Here is a 17,520-nt window from a genome sequence, read left to right as displayed (position 1 = left end):
GATTTTAAATTGTAAGACATTTACAGGGGCAGATGTGGACTCTGACCACAATCTATTGGTTATGAACTGCAGATTGAAACTGAGGAAACTGCAAAAAGGAGGGAATTTAAGGAGATGGGACCTGGATAAACTGAAAGAACCAGAGGTTGTAGAGAGTTTCAGGGAGAGCATAAGGGAACAATTGACAGGAATGGGGGAAAGAAATACAGTAGAAGAAGAATGGGTAGCTCTGAGGGATGAAGTAGTGAAGGCAGCAGAGGATCAAGTAGGTAAAAAGACGAGGGCTAATAGAAATCCTTGGGTAACAGAAGAAATATTGAATGTAATTGATGAAAGGAGAAAATATAAAAATGCAGTAAATGAAGCAGGCAAAAAGGAATACAAACGTCTCAAAAATGAGATCGACAGGAAGTGCAAAATGGCTAAGCAGGGATGGCTAGAGGACAAATGTAAGGATGTACAGGCTTGTCTCACTAGGGGTAAGATAGATACTGCCTACAAGAAAATTAAAGAGACCTTTGGAGAGAAGAGAACCACTTGTATGAATATCAAGAGCTCAGATGGAAACCCAGTTCGATTCAAAGAAGGGAAGGCAGAAAGGTGGAAGGAGTATATAGAGGGTTTATACAAGGGCGATGTACTTGAGGACAATATTATGGAAATGGAAGAGGATGTAGATGAAGATGAAATGGGAGATAAGATACTGCGTGAAGAGTTTGACAGAGCACTGAAGGACCTGAGTCGAAACAAGGCCCAGGGAGTAGACAACATTTCATTAGAACTACTGACAGCCTTGGGGAGCCAGCCCTGACAAAACTCTACCATCTTGTGAGCAAGATGTATGAAACAGGCGAAATACCCACATACTTCAAGAAGAATATAATAATTCCAATCCCAAAGAAAGCAGGTGTTGACAGATGTGAAAATTACCGAACTATCAGTTTAATAAGTCACAGCTGCAAAATACTAACGCGAATTCTTTACAGACTAATGGAAAAACTGGTAGAAGCGGACCTCGGGGAATATCAGTTTGGATTCCGTAGAAATACTGGAACACGTGAGGCAATACTGACCTTACGCGTTATCTTAGAAGAAAGATTAAGGAAAGGCAAACCTACGTTTCTAGCATTTGTAGACTTAGAGAAAGCTTTTGGCAACGTTAACTGGAATACTCTCTTTCAAATTCTGAAGGTGGCAGGGGTAATATACAGGGAGCGAAAGGCTATTTACAATTTGTACAGAAACCAGATGGCAGTTATAAGAGTCGAGGGGCATGAAAGGGAAGCAGTGGTTGGGAAAGGAGTGAGACAGGGTTGTAGCCTCTCCCCGATGTTATTCAATCTATATATTGAGCAAGCAGTAAAGGAAACAAAAGAAAAATTCGGAGTAGGTATTAAAATTCATGGAAAAGAAGTAAAAGCTTTGAGGTTCGCAGATGACATTGTAATTCTATCAGAGACAGCAAAGGACTTGGAAGAGTAGTTGAACGGAATGGACAGTGTCTTGAAACGAAGATATAAGATGAACATCAACAAAAGCAAAACGAGGATAATGGAATGTAGTCAAATTAAATCGGGTGATGCTGAGGGGATTAGATTAGGAAATGAGACACTTAAAGTAGTAAAGGAGTTTTGCTATGTAGGGAGCAAAATAACTGATGATGGTCGAAGTAGAGAAGATAAATGTAGACTGGCAATGGCAAGGAAATCGTTTCTGAAGAAGAGAAATTTGTTAACATCGAGTGTATATTTAAGTGCCAGGAAGTCGTTTCTGAAAGTATTTGTATGGAGTGTATCCATGTATGGAAGTGAAACATGGACGATAACCAGTTTGGACAAGAAGAGAATAGAAGCTTTCGAAATGTGGTGCTACAGAAGAATGCTGAAGATAAGGTGGGTAGATCACGTAACTAATGAGGAGGTATTGAATAGGATTGGGGAGAAGAGAAGTTTGTGGCACAACTTGACTAGAAGAAGGGATCGGTTGGTAGGACATGTTTTGAGGCATCAAGGGATCACAAATTTAGCATTGGAGGGCAGCGTGGAGGGTAAAAATCGTAGAGGGAGACCAAGAGATCAATACACTAAGCAGACTCAGAAGGATGTAGGTTGCAGTAGGTACTGGGATATGAAGAAGCTTGCACAGGATAGAGCAGCATGGAGAGCTGCATCAAACCAGTCTCAGGACTGAAGACCACAACAACAACAACAACAACAACAACAAGATACAAACAGTAGTCCATGTGCAAGATAGGCAACATCAAGGACGGTGTGAGCTTCGGAGCGCCGTGGTCTCGTGTTTAGCGTGAGCAGCTGCGGAATGAGAGGTCCTTGGTTCAAGTCTACCCTCGGGAGAAAACTTTACTTTATTTTCGCAAAGTTATGATCTGTCCGTTCGTTCATTGAGGTCTCTGTTCACTGTAATAAGTTTAGTGTGTGTGTTTTGCGACCGCACCGCAAAACCGTGCGATTAGTAGACGAAAGGACGTGCCTCTCCAATGGGAACCGAAAACATTTGATCGCAAGGTCATAGGTCAACCGATTCCTCCACAGGAAAACACGTCTGATATGTTCTATACGACACTGGTGACGGCATGTGCGTCACATGACAGGAATATGTTGTCGACCTACCTAACTTGTACACTTGGCGAATGGGTAAAAAGATTCTTCTACCTTGCCCGATTTAGGTTTTCTTGTGGATGTGACAATCACTCCAAAAAAAGTGATGAAAACATAAGCGTTTGTCACATAAACTGAAAATAAAAAGTTAAACTTTTCACCCGAGGGAAGGCTTGAACCAAGGACCCCTCCTTCCGCAGCTGCTCACGCTAACCACGGGACCATGGCACTCCTATACTTGCGCTTTCCTTGTTCTTGCCTATCTTGCGCTGGACTACTCAGTTTGTATATTTTGCTTATTTTTTCATAGTTCCACACAACTTCTTCCTGTTTTCTCGATTGATCTGTGTTCAGTTTTTCAAGGCCTATCCACTGTGACAACTTACAACTAAATCTGAGGGGGGTGCGATGGGGAGGTTCCCTTGTGAGTATCCTTCTCTCGAATGCATCCAGCGATGCTGCGTTCTTTGCTGACAGGGCCCAGGTTCCAGGGGCGTATGTAAGCACAGGTCTAATCAGTGTTTCATAGATGGTTAAATTTGTGGTCGTACTCAAGGGCCTTAAAGATAGAAGCTTTGTTAAGTCGAAATACGCTTTATTGTCTGCAATTATTCTCTGTTTTATTTAATATGAGGTATCATTTACGATGGTTACTATCTAACCCAGGTACTTGAAATGATCGACTCTTTCGAAGGTGTAACTGCCCATCCTTGGGGCTCGGGTGTTCTCCCTGTGCGCTTTCCCAGCAGCTAGGTACTCTGTTTTCTGCTCATTGATATGTAGTCCTCTATTCCTCACGGCCTATTCAAGTGCCGTGAATGTTTTTTCCATTGTCATCAGAGTTCTTGCTACTATGACGATATCGTCCGCATAGGCCAGTATCTCCACAGATTTATGAAAAGTCGTCCCCCTGTTCAAAATATTTGCTTCTCTTATCACCTTGTCCGAGGCGGCGTTGAGTAGGAGGGATGCCAGCGTATCGCCTTGTCGAACTCCATTTTTAATTTCCGAAGTATTGGACAATATTCCTTCAGTTCACCTAGAGCTTGATATAGTTGCCCTGTGTCTATACTATGATACGTTGTTTTAAAATCAATAAAAAAATGATGTGTTCAAACACAATATTCCTTTGCTTTTTCCACAATTTGTCTTAAGGTAAATATCTGGTCTATAGTTAACTTACCGGAGATAAATCCACATTGGTACGACCATTTCCGGCTGTATTATTGAAAGAGTCGCTCATACAGAATGTTATCCAGCATTTTATGCCCCAGATTAAGCAGTGTGATATCTCTATAGGTATCGCATTCCACCTGGTCTCCTTTATTACATACATAGGGCATATAATTCCCTCATTCCATCTTTGAGGAATTTCCTCTCCTTCCCATATTAGATTAACCACTTCCAGGATCTTCATTTCCAATTTAGAGCCTCCTTGTTTGAAACTTTGTGCTGTAATGTCGTCCGTTGCTGCCGCCTTGTCGTTCTTTAATTTCCTCATCGCAGTTTTCACCTCTTCTAAATTAGGTGGGTCGACACTGTTATTTGAGTCCTCTTCCTCCTGTACCTCTGCTCCGTTCCTTGGTGTAACAGGTCTCTGATTAAGGAGTTTATAAAAGTAGGAACGCCGAACGCCACTCTCACATCTCTCCTTCGCTTATAATATCCCCCTTATCTTTTATTAAACTTGTTCTCACCTGAAAGGTTTCCGTTCCTTATTCACCTCTCTATAAAGTTTCTTTGCCTCGTTTGCACTTCTCTGAAGCTCCATTTCTTCAATATTTGCCTTCATCCAATCGCTCTTTTTCCTTTGGTGGGTCCTTTTTTCAGTTCTCCGTTTTTTATATATTCTTCCATTACCCTCCTGGTAAGTGTGGTTGCAGTGCCCTTCTGTATGCTTAGTTTTTTTTCATTTGTTACTGTTTCACATTCGGCATCGAACCATGAGGTTCTTGTTTGCCTTACACTGTTCCCAAATATCTTGCTTGCTGCTGTCTGCACTGTCTTTTTCATCTTTTGAAATTTATCTTCAATAGTGTTACATTCTCCAGCATTTTCGAGGGCCTGAGCTTCGATACACGACCATCCGCCCACACCAGCGCACGTCTGTCCACGGGATGACACTGCAAGTCTCCCTCTCTGCCAACGACGTACAGGTCGGTTGCGAGTGCTGAGCAGACTGCCGAACGACTTCGTAATACACTCCTGGAAATGGAAAAAAGAACACATTGACACCATACTTGCTCCGGACACTGCGAGAGGGCTGTACAAGCAATGATCACACGCACGGCACAGCGGACACACCAGGAACCGCGGTGTTGGCCGTCGAATGGCGCTAGCTGCGCAGCATTTGTGCACCGCCGCCGTCAGTGTCACCCAGTTTGCCGTGGCATACGGAGCTCCATCGCAGTCTTTAACACTGGTAGCATGCCGCGACAGCGTGGACGTGAACCGTATGTGCAGTTGACGGACTTTGAGCGAGGGCGTATAGTGGGCATGCGGGAGGCCGGGTGGACGTACCGCCGAATTGCTCAACACGTGGGGCGTGAGGTCTCCACAGTACATCGATGTTGTCGCCAGTGGTCGGCGGAAGGTGCACGTGCCCGTCGACCTGGGACCGGACCGCAGCGACGCACGGATGCACGCCAAGACCGTAGGATCCTACGCAGTGCCGTAGGGGACCGCACCGCCACTTCCCAGCAAATTAGGGGCACTGTTGCTCCTGGGGTATCGGCGAGGAACATTCGCAACCGTCTCCATGAAGCTGGGCTACGGTCCCGCACACCGTTAGGCCGTCTTCCGCTCACGCCCCAACATCGTGCAGCCCGCCTCCAGTGGTGTCGTGACAGGCGAGAATGGAGGGACGAATGGAGACGTGTCGTCTTCAGCGACGAGAGTCGCTTCTGCCTTGGTGCCAATGATGGTCGTATGCGTGTTTGGCGCCGTGCAGGTGAGCGCCACAATCAGGACTGCATACGACCGAGGCACACAGGGCCAACACCCGGCATCATGGTGTGGGGAGCGATCTCCTACACTGGCCGTACACCACTGGTGATCGTCGAGGGGACACTGAATAGTGCACGGTACATCCAAACCGTCATCGAACCCATCGTTCTACCATTCCTAGACCGGCAAGGGAACTTGCTGTTCCAACAGGACAATGCACGTCAGCATGTATCCCATGCCACCCAACGTGCTCTAGAAGGTGTAAGTCAACTACCCTGGCCAGCAAGATCTCCGGATCTGTCCCCCATTGAGCATGTTTGGGACTGGATGAAGCGTCGTCTCACGCGGTCTGCACGTCCAGCACGAACGCTGGTCCAACTGAGGCGCCAGGTGGAAATGGCATGGCAAGCCGTTCCACAGGACTACATCCAGCATCTCTACGATCGTGTCCATGGGAGAATAGCAGCCTGCATTGCTGCGAAAGGTGGATATACACTGTACTAGTGCCGACATTGTGCATGCTCTGTTGCCTGTGTCTATGTGCCTGTGGTTCTGTCAGTGTGATCATGTGATGTATCTGACCCCAGGAATGTGTCAATAAAGTTTCCCCTTCCTGGGACAATGAATTCACGGTGTTCTTATTTCAATTTCCAGGAGTGTACAATGGAATGGAAAGCACGAAGCGGTCTCCACAGAGCCGCTAACACGCACTCACCTTGACGCATGGGGTAACTCGACTTTGCGTGCGGCTGACACACACAGAGACCTTCGGGGGCCACACAGCAGAGAACAGACGTGCAGCAAAAGTCTCGCCGCAGGGCAGGCGGCGTCAGATAATCGAGAGCGTGCAGTTTCCGTGCGATCTAATACAGGTCACAAGCTGACGGACACTGTTTGAGCTGCACTAAAAATACTATCATTTATATTTCCGGTTCTGTTAGTTTAATTTTCTAATTGTTTATTAATTACTATCATAATTGTGCTTAGTTATGAGAGTGAATGAGGGTGTGAATGTGAAAGAATGTTTTATGTAAAGTTTTTATACTATACATTTAAGTAACCAGTCTCGTGAGCAATGTTCGGGAATGACGTGTGCGTTAGACATTTGTACTGGGGAATTTGTTATAAACTATTTCGTCAGTTTATGGTGTTGAGGAAATGCGATTATGATGTCGGTAAAGTACTTTTGTTAAGAGGGAATTAATTTTATGGTTGTGGGCTTTCAAACTTTATATATGTTAATTTACTGTGCTGATTCAGTGACAAATTTTACTACTTCTGTATACAGGGTGGTCCATTGATCGTGACCGAGCCAAATATCTCACGAAATAAACGTCAGACGAAAAAACTACAAAGCACGAAACTCGTCTACCTTGAAGGGGGAAACCAGATGGCGCTATGGTTGGCTCGCTAGATGGCGCTGCCATAGCTCAAACGGATATCACCTGCGACTTTTTAAAAAAATAGGAACCCTCATTTTTTATTACATATTCGTGTAGTACGTAAAGAAATATGAATGTTTTAGTTGGACCACTTTTTTCGCTTTGTGATAGATGGCGCTGTAATAGTCACAAACATATGGCTCACAATTTTAGACGAACAGTTGGTAACAGGTAGGTTTTTTAAATTAAAATACAGAACGTAGGTACGTTTGAACATTTTATTTCGGTTGTTCCAATGTGATGCATGTACCTTTGTGAACTTATCATTTCTGAGAACGCATGCTGTTACAGCATACCACATTAATGCAATAAATGCTCAAAATGATGTCCGTCAACCGCAATGCATTTGGCAATACGTGTAACGACATTCCTCTGAACAGCGAGTAGTTCGCCTTCCGTAATGTTCGCACATGCATTGACAATGCGCTCACGCTTGTTGTCAGGCGTTGTCGGTGGATCACGACAACAAATATCCTTCAACTTTCCCCACAGAAAGAAATCCGGGGACGTCAGATGCGGTGAACGTGCGGTCCATGGTACGGTGCTTCGGCGACCAATCCACCTGTCATGAAATATGCTATTCAATACCGCTTCAACCGCACGCGAGCTATGTGCCGGACATCCACCATATTTGAAGTACATCGCCATTCTGTCATGCAGTGAAACATCTTGTAGTAACATTGGTAGAACATTGCGTAGCAAATCAGCATACATTGCACCACTTAGATTGCCATCGATATAATGGGGGCCAATTATCCTTCCTCCCATAATGCCGCACCATACATTAACCCGCCAAGGTCGCTGATGTTCCATTTGTCGCAGCCATCGTGGATTTTCCGTTGCCCAATAGTGCATATTATGCCGGTTTATGTTAACGCTGTTGGTGAATGACGCTTCATTGCTAAATACAACGCGTGCAAAAAATCTGTCATCGTCCCGTAATTTCTCGTGTGCCCAGTGGCAGAACCATACACGACGTTCAAAGTCGTCGCCATGCAATTCCTGGTGCAATTCCTGGTTCAATTCCTGGTAGGGGTGCAATCGATGTTGATGTGGCATTCTGAACATCCACGTTTTTGAGATTCCCGATTCTCGCGGAATTTGTCTGTTACTGATGTGCAGATTAGCCGCGACAGCAGCTAAAACACCTACTTGGGCATCATCATTTGTTGCAGGTCGTGGTTGACGTTTCACATGTGGCTGAAGACTTCCTGTTTCCTTAAATAACGTAACTATCCGGCGAACGGTCCGAACACTTGGATGATGTCGTTCAGGATACCGAGCAGCATACGTAGCACACGCCCGTTGGGCATTTTGATCGCAATAGCCATACATCAATAGGATATCGACCTTTTCCGCAATTGGTAAACGGTCCATTTTAACACGGGTAATGTATCACGAAGCAAATACCGTCCGCACTGGCGGAATGTTACGTGATACCACGTACTTACACGTTTCCGACTATTATAGCGCCATCTATCACATAGCGAAAAAATTGGTCCAACTAAAAATTCATATTTCTTTACGTACTACATGAATATGTAATAAAAAATGGGGGTTCATATTTATAAAAGCGCCGTTGATATCCGTTTGACCTATGGCAGCGCCATCTAGCGGGCCAACCATGGCGCCATCAGGTTCCCCCTTCAAGCTAGACGTGTTTCGTTCTTTGTAGTTTTTTCGTTTGATGCTTATTTCGTGAGATATTTGGCCCGGTCACTATCAATGGACCACCCTGTATATGCGCTGGATTGAGCGGGTTTCATGCTGCTTTCCGATTGGCTGCGATCTTTCTCCACCAATAAGAAATTAGCATATTCGCGCGTATTTTGGGAACCACAAAGTTCTTCTGTACACAGAGAAGAGTAGAGTCGGGGTATGGATGTCATAGTGATTAGACCTCTTATAGCTGTTCCAATGAAAATGAGCAATATTGTTATATTTCGGTACCAAAATGTTCGAGAAGTGCCGTAAAGTGTGGAACAGAGTTCGATTTAATGCACGGTGTCAAATTCAGAGCTTTTGGCGACATTTTAAATAGCTAATTTCCGCGTGGCGTGTTGCTTCCTCGCGAACGTGGACATTTTGTTACGCGAGACTGATTATAGCAACATTTGAACGAGTTATTCTATAAGAAACAATCCGTTTCTGATAACCACCGTAAACTGGCTACGGTTGTGAATGATGTGTGCGTGTGGACTAAGGCTTGGTAATAACTTGGGTATGCAAGGTTACCGTAACAGAGTGAATTTTACGTACATAAATACTGTAATTTAATTATAGTTAACCTTCCTCCGACAAAAGAAATTTGAATACGACTTGTGGTTACGAGATGTGCAGCTGTTTTGTGGTTGAGAACCGCATTTGAGTATCTTCGATGAGGCGTGAGGGTGAGAAGAGACTCACCACGAGTGGAGTGGAACTTTATACGTTGCAGAAACGCACCGCGTCGCCGCACGTGGCCCACACGAGGTGTGTGTGTGTGTGTGTGTGTGTGTGTGGAGAGATGTGCCACCTCGTATACAAAACCGCTGTTGAATCAGAGGAGGGTCTGGTGGCCCACATAACAGCAACTGCAGTCTCTGACAGTGTTAGACAGTACATGGCTCACTGGTCTAACCTCTGCTTACGAGTCGATGGAATCATTTTTGGCCGGCCGGGTGGCCGAGCGGTTCTAGGCGCTACAGTCTGGAACCGCGAGACCGCTACGGTCGCAGGTTTGAATCCTGCCTCGGGCATGGATGTCTGTGATGTCCTTAGGTTAGTTAGGTTTAAGTAGTTCTAAGTTCTACGGGACTGATGACCTCATAAGTTCCATAGTGCTCAGAGCCATTTGAATTTTTGAATCATTTTTGAACCTCTCCTGTAATTGTGTTGTGTTAATGTTTTTGTCTCTTGGTAATAAAGAATTAAACTCGGTGGTTTCACTTTTGGTCCTCTCAGGAGAACACTTTAGGAAAAGTGTTTTCATTGTCCCATGCAACCTCCCAGACTTTGTTAGTTTAATGAAGTTTGGTAGAGAGAAGGCTTCCCGTATAGGTTTAAAAAATCCTCACAGGAACATGTCTCATTAGAGAGTAAATGTTTAGTTCTGTGTCCCTTGCAACCTCCCAGGGACTGTCGGCTTAAACGATTTCCACCGTGTGCAGAGCATGGCCGGCACGACTATGTGTCAGCGCCGAAGGTCGCCTTGGAAAAGACCGTTTGGAGTGACGATTTGTCGCGTCTATCCTTCCTGTTCCACGCGCCCCACCCGACGACATCTCTATTGAAACCTAGTAATTTCCGCTTATTCATAAATGGTTTATTACTGTTGTTTTACTTCGTATGTATATTCTCTCTTTTTATGCTCACCGAGCGAGGTGGCGCAGTGGTTAGCACACTGGACTCGCATTCGGGAGGACGACGGTTCAAACCCGCGTACGGCCATCCTGATTTAGGTTTTCCATCATTTCCCAAATAGCTTCTGACAAATGTCGGGCTGGTTCCTCTGAAAGGCCACAGCCGCCTTCCTTTCCCATCATTCCTTAATCCGACGGGACCGAACCTCGCTGTTGAGTCCCCTCCTCCAAATCAACGAACCAACGTTTTTATGCTTAATAAGCTTGTGTTTGGTCACTAGACTAAATAAAATTGGGCAACCTGGACTTTGTCTTTTCATAGCTTAGACGTCCCCTGCCTCTTTTTCTTATTTAAATGACAGGTCAACACCGGCATCCATGTATTCATTTGCGAAGACTACAGGTATTTTTGGCGTTAATGACTGCGCTGCTTTCACTCACGTCTGAACCCACGGACAGCTTACCGACCTTAGGTAAAGACCAGTCGGAATGAGGTACCGAACTGGCTAGTGTACGTCAAAACTAGACGATTGGCTTCTATCAAATTTTAATTTCCAGCAGAACAAATTTCTTTGATGTCTGAGAATTAGTTTCAAAAAGAAAATTTTTCGGTCACAGATCTATTTGCTTTGAAAGCTGTTTGATATCTGTCATTTTTTTTATTCAAGCTGCGCTGCGTTGAGGATACATTGAGGAAGAATTCTGTATGTGACAGGAAGAAAGGCAACTGCTCTAAAATTATTAACGATATTTCTGTTCTCGTCTAATGTAGTGAAGCCCATCTGAACAGTTTACCTGTATTGACATCTTCAACTTTTGTAGTCCTGTCTTCTTCAGTTGCGTGTAATATTACGGTATATTGATAATTTTTCTTATGGATCATCTGACGGAATGCCAATGAGAGCTGTTATCAACTTCAAGAAAGCCCCAACATACCACATAGCCAGACACCTCCAAAAGTTATTTACAAAACACTATAAAGTAGAAAACAACAGAACAGTGATAAACACAGGAAACCTAATAGAAAACATAGAAAATATGTATACGTCCATCCCTATCACAGAAACAATAGAAATCATAGAACAAAATCTCTCATCCCATAGCAACCTCCCCACAGACGCAATAAAAGAAATAACAGATATGATCACACTGACAACTGAACAAAACTACTTTTAGTTTGAGAAAGAATATTATCTACAAAGTGATGGACTGCCCATGGGATCCCCAATATCAGGAACACTAGCAAACATTTTCATCAGTCATCTAGAAAAGCAGATGTTTAGGAAGATAACCACTAATGAAAGTTTCAAAATCAGATATTGGTACAGATACGTGGATGACATTGTTTGTCTGGTAGATGAGCCAAGTGAAAAAATAGATGAACTCCATTCGGAAATAAACAACTCATCAAAACATAAATTTCACACTTGAAAAAGAAAATCAAATAAATTTTCTTGACAATACAATAAAAAAAAAGAAAATGGCAAACATACATTTAACATCTTTAGAAAACCAACAGCCACAGACACAATAATACATTCCACGTCCAACCACCCCCACAGCCAGAAACTTGCAGCACTAAGACACATGTTACATAGATTAAACAGAATCCCACTCAACAAGAGAAACTATGAACAAGAAATGAGTACAATCATACAATAGCTAGGAACAGCGGGTATGACACACATGTGGTACACAGGCTCAATCAAAAAATAAAAACACAAATACGAAACAAACACAACATTTCCAGAATACGAGAGAACTCACAAGCTGAAAACTTACAAACACACTCAACAAACACACACAATGACAACACCACACAGAAAAGAACCAGATGGTACACCATGACCTACACACATTAACACGCAGAGTTGCAAGCATCCTAAAGAGACAGGGCTTCCAAATAGCATATAAGCCTGGGCAAACCCTCCAATCACACCTAAGCCAGCCAGCTACCAAGAGGGACAAATTCCAACAATCAGGAATATATAAACTTGAATGCCAAAGTTGTGATGCGGTATACATAGGCATGACATGCAGGAATTTTGAAACAAGATACAAAGAACATATCAGATGTTGGAAGTATGAAACAAACCATTCCACATTTGCAGAGCATTTACAACACTACAACCATCATCCTACAAACATGGAACAAGAAATGAAAATAATGAGAATAAGCAACAATGACAAACATCTTATACAAATGCAAGAAAACTTCCACATCCAGAAAGCCATAGCAGAAAACAAACATGTGATAAATGAACAAACACACATCAGCACAGGCTCCCTACTACACTTAATAAAGGAAATGATAAGATAACACACACACACACACACACACACACACACACACACACACACACACACACACAAATGCGTACACGAACAGATCATAGATACTTCAATATTTATACTCGAAAGTTTGGCAATAACATTCGATCTTTGGCAAAAACATTTGACAGTCGGCAACTGAAATAAAAACATTGCATTGAAACAAGCGTTCAGTTGATAGTGCTGTGGAATGTGGGAAAAAAACCGCAAATTGGCATTCATAAGAAGAGCAACACTAAAAATGCAACAGGAGCGTAATATGTAAGAAACTGTCCACGCAACTTATAAGTACAGTTCAAAACATTACTACTTAATAGGAAATACCAACCACCAGAACTGTTTATAACCTATAGGTACAGTGACAAAAATGTAAATTTAATAGCAAACATATGTACATATTCCAGACCACTGATGATGCCTTGCAGAAAATAAAGGCGAAACGCGTAGGGCATTAAAATTGTGTTTTATTCAGTTGCTGTCAGGCGGTCCATAAGTAAAAATTATCAATATACCGTAAGTTTACCTGTCATCGGTAATTTATCCAACTCGCTGACGTTCCGCTGTTACCAATTTTATTTCTTTGGTGGATTTTAGGCTACTCGACTTGATCCGTTCTGTAACAATTCTATCTTTACAATTTCTTCTGTGTTTGGCGCCTGCGAATTTTAATTAGTGATTTTAATTGTCAGGTACTTTCGAGCCCCAACGGCGCGACAACGGTTGGGGGCAATTTTGTGTTGGCTTGCCTTTGTGACGCAGCTGCGTACCGTGCTACAGCTTTACAATTAACTCCCACCCCCGCTCCTACTGCCTCCCCCTCCCCTCCCCCCCGCGGGCACCCTGCGCCCCGGCAAACAGCGAGAGGCACAGGCGAGATAGGGGCTCCACCAGAGCAAACCATCCGATAGGCGGCCTCTGACCGGAATTAAAATCCGGTGGCTGCGCCGCTGGGCCTTGCAACGCGGTGCTAAACCAAACTGGAAAACCAGAAACAGACATAGAAAATATGCCCCTAGTGAACTCGCGAAAGATATCACTATCTACAACCGCAAGTACGAGGGACATTCTGAAAGGAAAGGACGTTTATTTCTCCAGATGTTTTTATTCGAGATTATGAAGTAAATCTTATTTTGCAACATATTTTAACATGTTAGCCATTTTTCCACATAGTCGCAGTTTAAATTTAAATACAGTGCGTTACGAAAGTTACTGTGCTCGGGACTACGGATGTGCACTACGTTGGAAATTTGGCGTAAATAATGCAAGATGGTAGACCTGTTTCGTCATAGATAAAGGATTGTTTATCAATTCGTTCTGATGTTGCGTTGCATTTAACTGTTTGGGTCACTTGATGAGAGCTTAACTGCGGTTTATGCTAGTTAGATGTTCGATTTTTTTTTTTTTGGATTGTGGTGGTTTCAACTGAGGAACGTATTTTTTTCGTCGAACATGTCTTTCGACAAGCAGATAAGTACACAGATTTAGTGCGGGAGACATCTGTTGAAAATTTCCCGTCAACAGCTGTACCTCATCGTAATGCAGGTCGTAGAGTTATTGAGGAATTTTGTGAGACAGGCCCTGAATTAGATAACGAACGAACTGCAGGACTACCTAAAGTAAACCAATAGAAGTTGAAACGTCCCCTTAGGAAAATTTATATTTTGCTGTGCTGGAAAACCTCTACGTTATTTGATTTTCAAACAGCTGAGCAGAACTGAACGTACTCAGACATTTTGCTCTTTACTTATTCTGATCAATACTAAACTGACACACAATATTTTTAGCCCAACGCAATCTGACTTTCAATAATCCCTACAAAAGGATGGCCTGAATAACAATAATCTATACCTTTCATGAATCGCTTACCTCACAAAAATCTTCTTTACCCGAACTACTGCAATACAGCGAGCGCCAATACTGCCAATACTAACTACTCAAGGCACTAACTGCTGATAGGCGTAGTTAGCAAATGAAAGATTTTGATAGAGAACAAACAATATATATATATATATATATATATATATATATATATATATATATATATATATATATATATGTGTGTGTGTGTGTGTGTGTTCATGATATACAGTAATGCAAATGTACTCTTTCTGATGGACACACGTCCAGATCGTCCGCTCTCAAAATTCTGCCATCTCTCCCCCCAAAACCACACCACTGCTGGCGGCTCACCTCCAACTGCGCAACGCTACGCGCTGTTTCACATTCAACTGCCCAACCCTACAATAGCGACTATTCCAACAATGCCAACCAGCCACAGACTTCACACAGCACAGTCATTGATTTTCATATAGAGCGCTACGTGACGTTACCTACATAAAAATCTAAACAGCTTGTTTACAAAGTTGTTGGACATTTCTGACTCTATGCAGCAGAGCCCAACAAAATCATTGCACAAGAAGGCACAAGAGAAAAAGATACAGGGTTTGCATTACCGCATAAAGTAGTTGGGCAAACACTGAAATTGTTCCTGTATAAAGTGAAGGCAGTGCATAAATAGTAAGATGTGGATAATGAACAGCGAACGCGTTACTGCAAATGGTTTACGTTTTTTATTGAGAGGAATACCATTCATATTATTCAGGTCACCTTCTATACAGACGAAACGTGGTTCCACCTTTCTGGTCATCGCAACACACAAAAGATCACGATTTTTGTCACGGGAGAGTCTTGTTACGGTGTTTCTAACGCCACTGCCCGGGTAGGAAATTGCAGTGTGAGTAGGAATATTGAGACGGCGCATTACTGGATCATTATTTTTTGGAGGAATCCTGAACAGTGAACATTATTGTTTAATAACGCACAAGTTCATCAACAATTCGCAGTTTCAAGAAGATGGAGCTACTGTGCACACGGCTAAGTGCAATGCGCGTCTTCTGCAAGAGTTTTTTGGGGAAGGCGTTGCTCGCCCGACCTTACTGCACCAGGCTTTTCTCCTTGGCGCACAGTAAAAACTGTGGTGTATCGCAGTCGCCCATGCACACTATGTGACCTGAAAACTGAAATAAGTGCGTACATTAGAAGCATATCAGAATCAGATCTGCAGGAAGTGTTCTCCATTTGAATTAAGCAGGTTCAGACTGTTGTAGCCTCCCATGGACGTTATTTCCAACAGAAGTTGTTAACTGCACTGCAACTTTTCAGACACTGCGTATTTGTCGTAGCGTTCCACAAGCTTTCCTATGTCTTCTGAATATTGAGTTGCGGCCACGTTATTGAACCAGTCACTAACGTTCTCTTTCACTTCATTGTCATTTCAACAGGGCTTATCGCCTAGAAAATTCTTCTAATTGGCCTAAAGCGGGTGTTCAAAAACTTGGCACTAAAACTGCCGAAGCACATCCTTCGTCTAAAGCAACAGAATGCGAGCGGTCGTTATCCTATAGAAGCAGAAAGTCGCCGTAAAAAACCCTCGTCGTTTGTTTTGAACAGCCGTTTTCGACCTATTTTGTCTCTGTATCGACATTTCTATATCAAATTGTAATATTGCTTAAGCAGAGTGTTTTCTCTATCATGGAAATTCTTTGACTATGTATACATATTTCAGTTATGTGAATTTTTGAACGATGTTGTTTAAATTATGCCTGTGAATTTCAATAACTACTGAAGTGATTGTTATATAATGTACTGTAAATGGTCCATAATTAGCGAACGTAGTGTTGAATGTAAAAGATGTGGGGAAGCCCCGCAGCTGAGGAACTAGCCTGCCGACGTGCAAAAGGTGTGGTTGGCGCGGAAGCGGCGGCTCGTCCTGTGTGGCGGGTGAGGAGTCTGGTCTGGTCTGGGGCTCACACTCCCGGCGTTTTGAGGCCAGAACAGCTTAAGGGCAGTATTTATGGGGCTAGGATGCTGCATTATCATGGCGTGGTTTTTGATCCTGTAAAAAATATAATTCCGACACCAAGCAGATATGTAACAGGGCGAGGCCAACAGTATTGCTATGATTGCATCGCCGCCAGGTTAATAGCGCCACCAGTGTCTCCAGCCTTCCACTGAATTGTTTATATTTGCCATTCTGTAAATGGACCAGCTATTTGTGAAATTTGGTTGACTTTGAAAACTGTATCTTACAACTGTGATTATCCCAAATCACAAACCTGGACAGGAATCCTATCCTAGTGGATTTAATTCCGAGTGTCCGTATTTATTATGAGAAAGTGGTTGAACTTGAATTTAAAGTTGTGTCGTCATTTGCTCAGTCAATTACATTTTTGAGTAGGTCAAAAGACTGCTTATGAAAGCACATTTGTTATTTAAAGAGTTATAGTTCGTTGTGCTTTACTTAATTAATAATTAATGATGAGAATACTTAACCATTTCTCACACATACTGGTGTAGTTTTGTTGCTGAGCATGGTTCTTCAAACCATGAAAGTTTAAGGGGCCTCACGTACTAGGCTAGTTAGTGAAAAAATGCAAAGTCCCCTTCAGAGCCAGTGTACTTAGATTTTGCATTCTGTTTTGTTGCTTCAAACCGAGTTTAAGAAAGAACTATTTACTGTGTTAAAGTTGGTTAATGCACAGGCATAGAGGCCCTGTACTAAGCAATGAACTTATAGATTATGATCATTAGCAGACCCCCTGATTTAAATTCAGAATCATTTCAAGATTTTCCCTGTTCAGTATTGCTGCTGGTTTCATGTGTATCCGTAATTGGTTTTATAAACTGCTAGACCTAGTTCATTTAAGGTACGTGTTGTTGAGAGGCATATGTTACTGTTTATTATCTCATCGGTCATTTGTTTGTTTGTAGCACATTTATCTGCAAGGTTAAGTTACTGTGTTGTGGTATGAACAGACATAAGGAAAGAGTTGTGTGTGTGTG

The sequence above is a fragment of the Schistocerca nitens genome, chromosome 9 (genome assembly GCF_023898315.1).
Source record: "Schistocerca nitens isolate TAMUIC-IGC-003100 chromosome 9, iqSchNite1.1, whole genome shotgun sequence".
Taxonomy (NCBI): domain Eukaryota; kingdom Metazoa; phylum Arthropoda; class Insecta; order Orthoptera; family Acrididae; genus Schistocerca; species Schistocerca nitens.
This window is presented reverse-complemented; position numbering follows the sequence as displayed.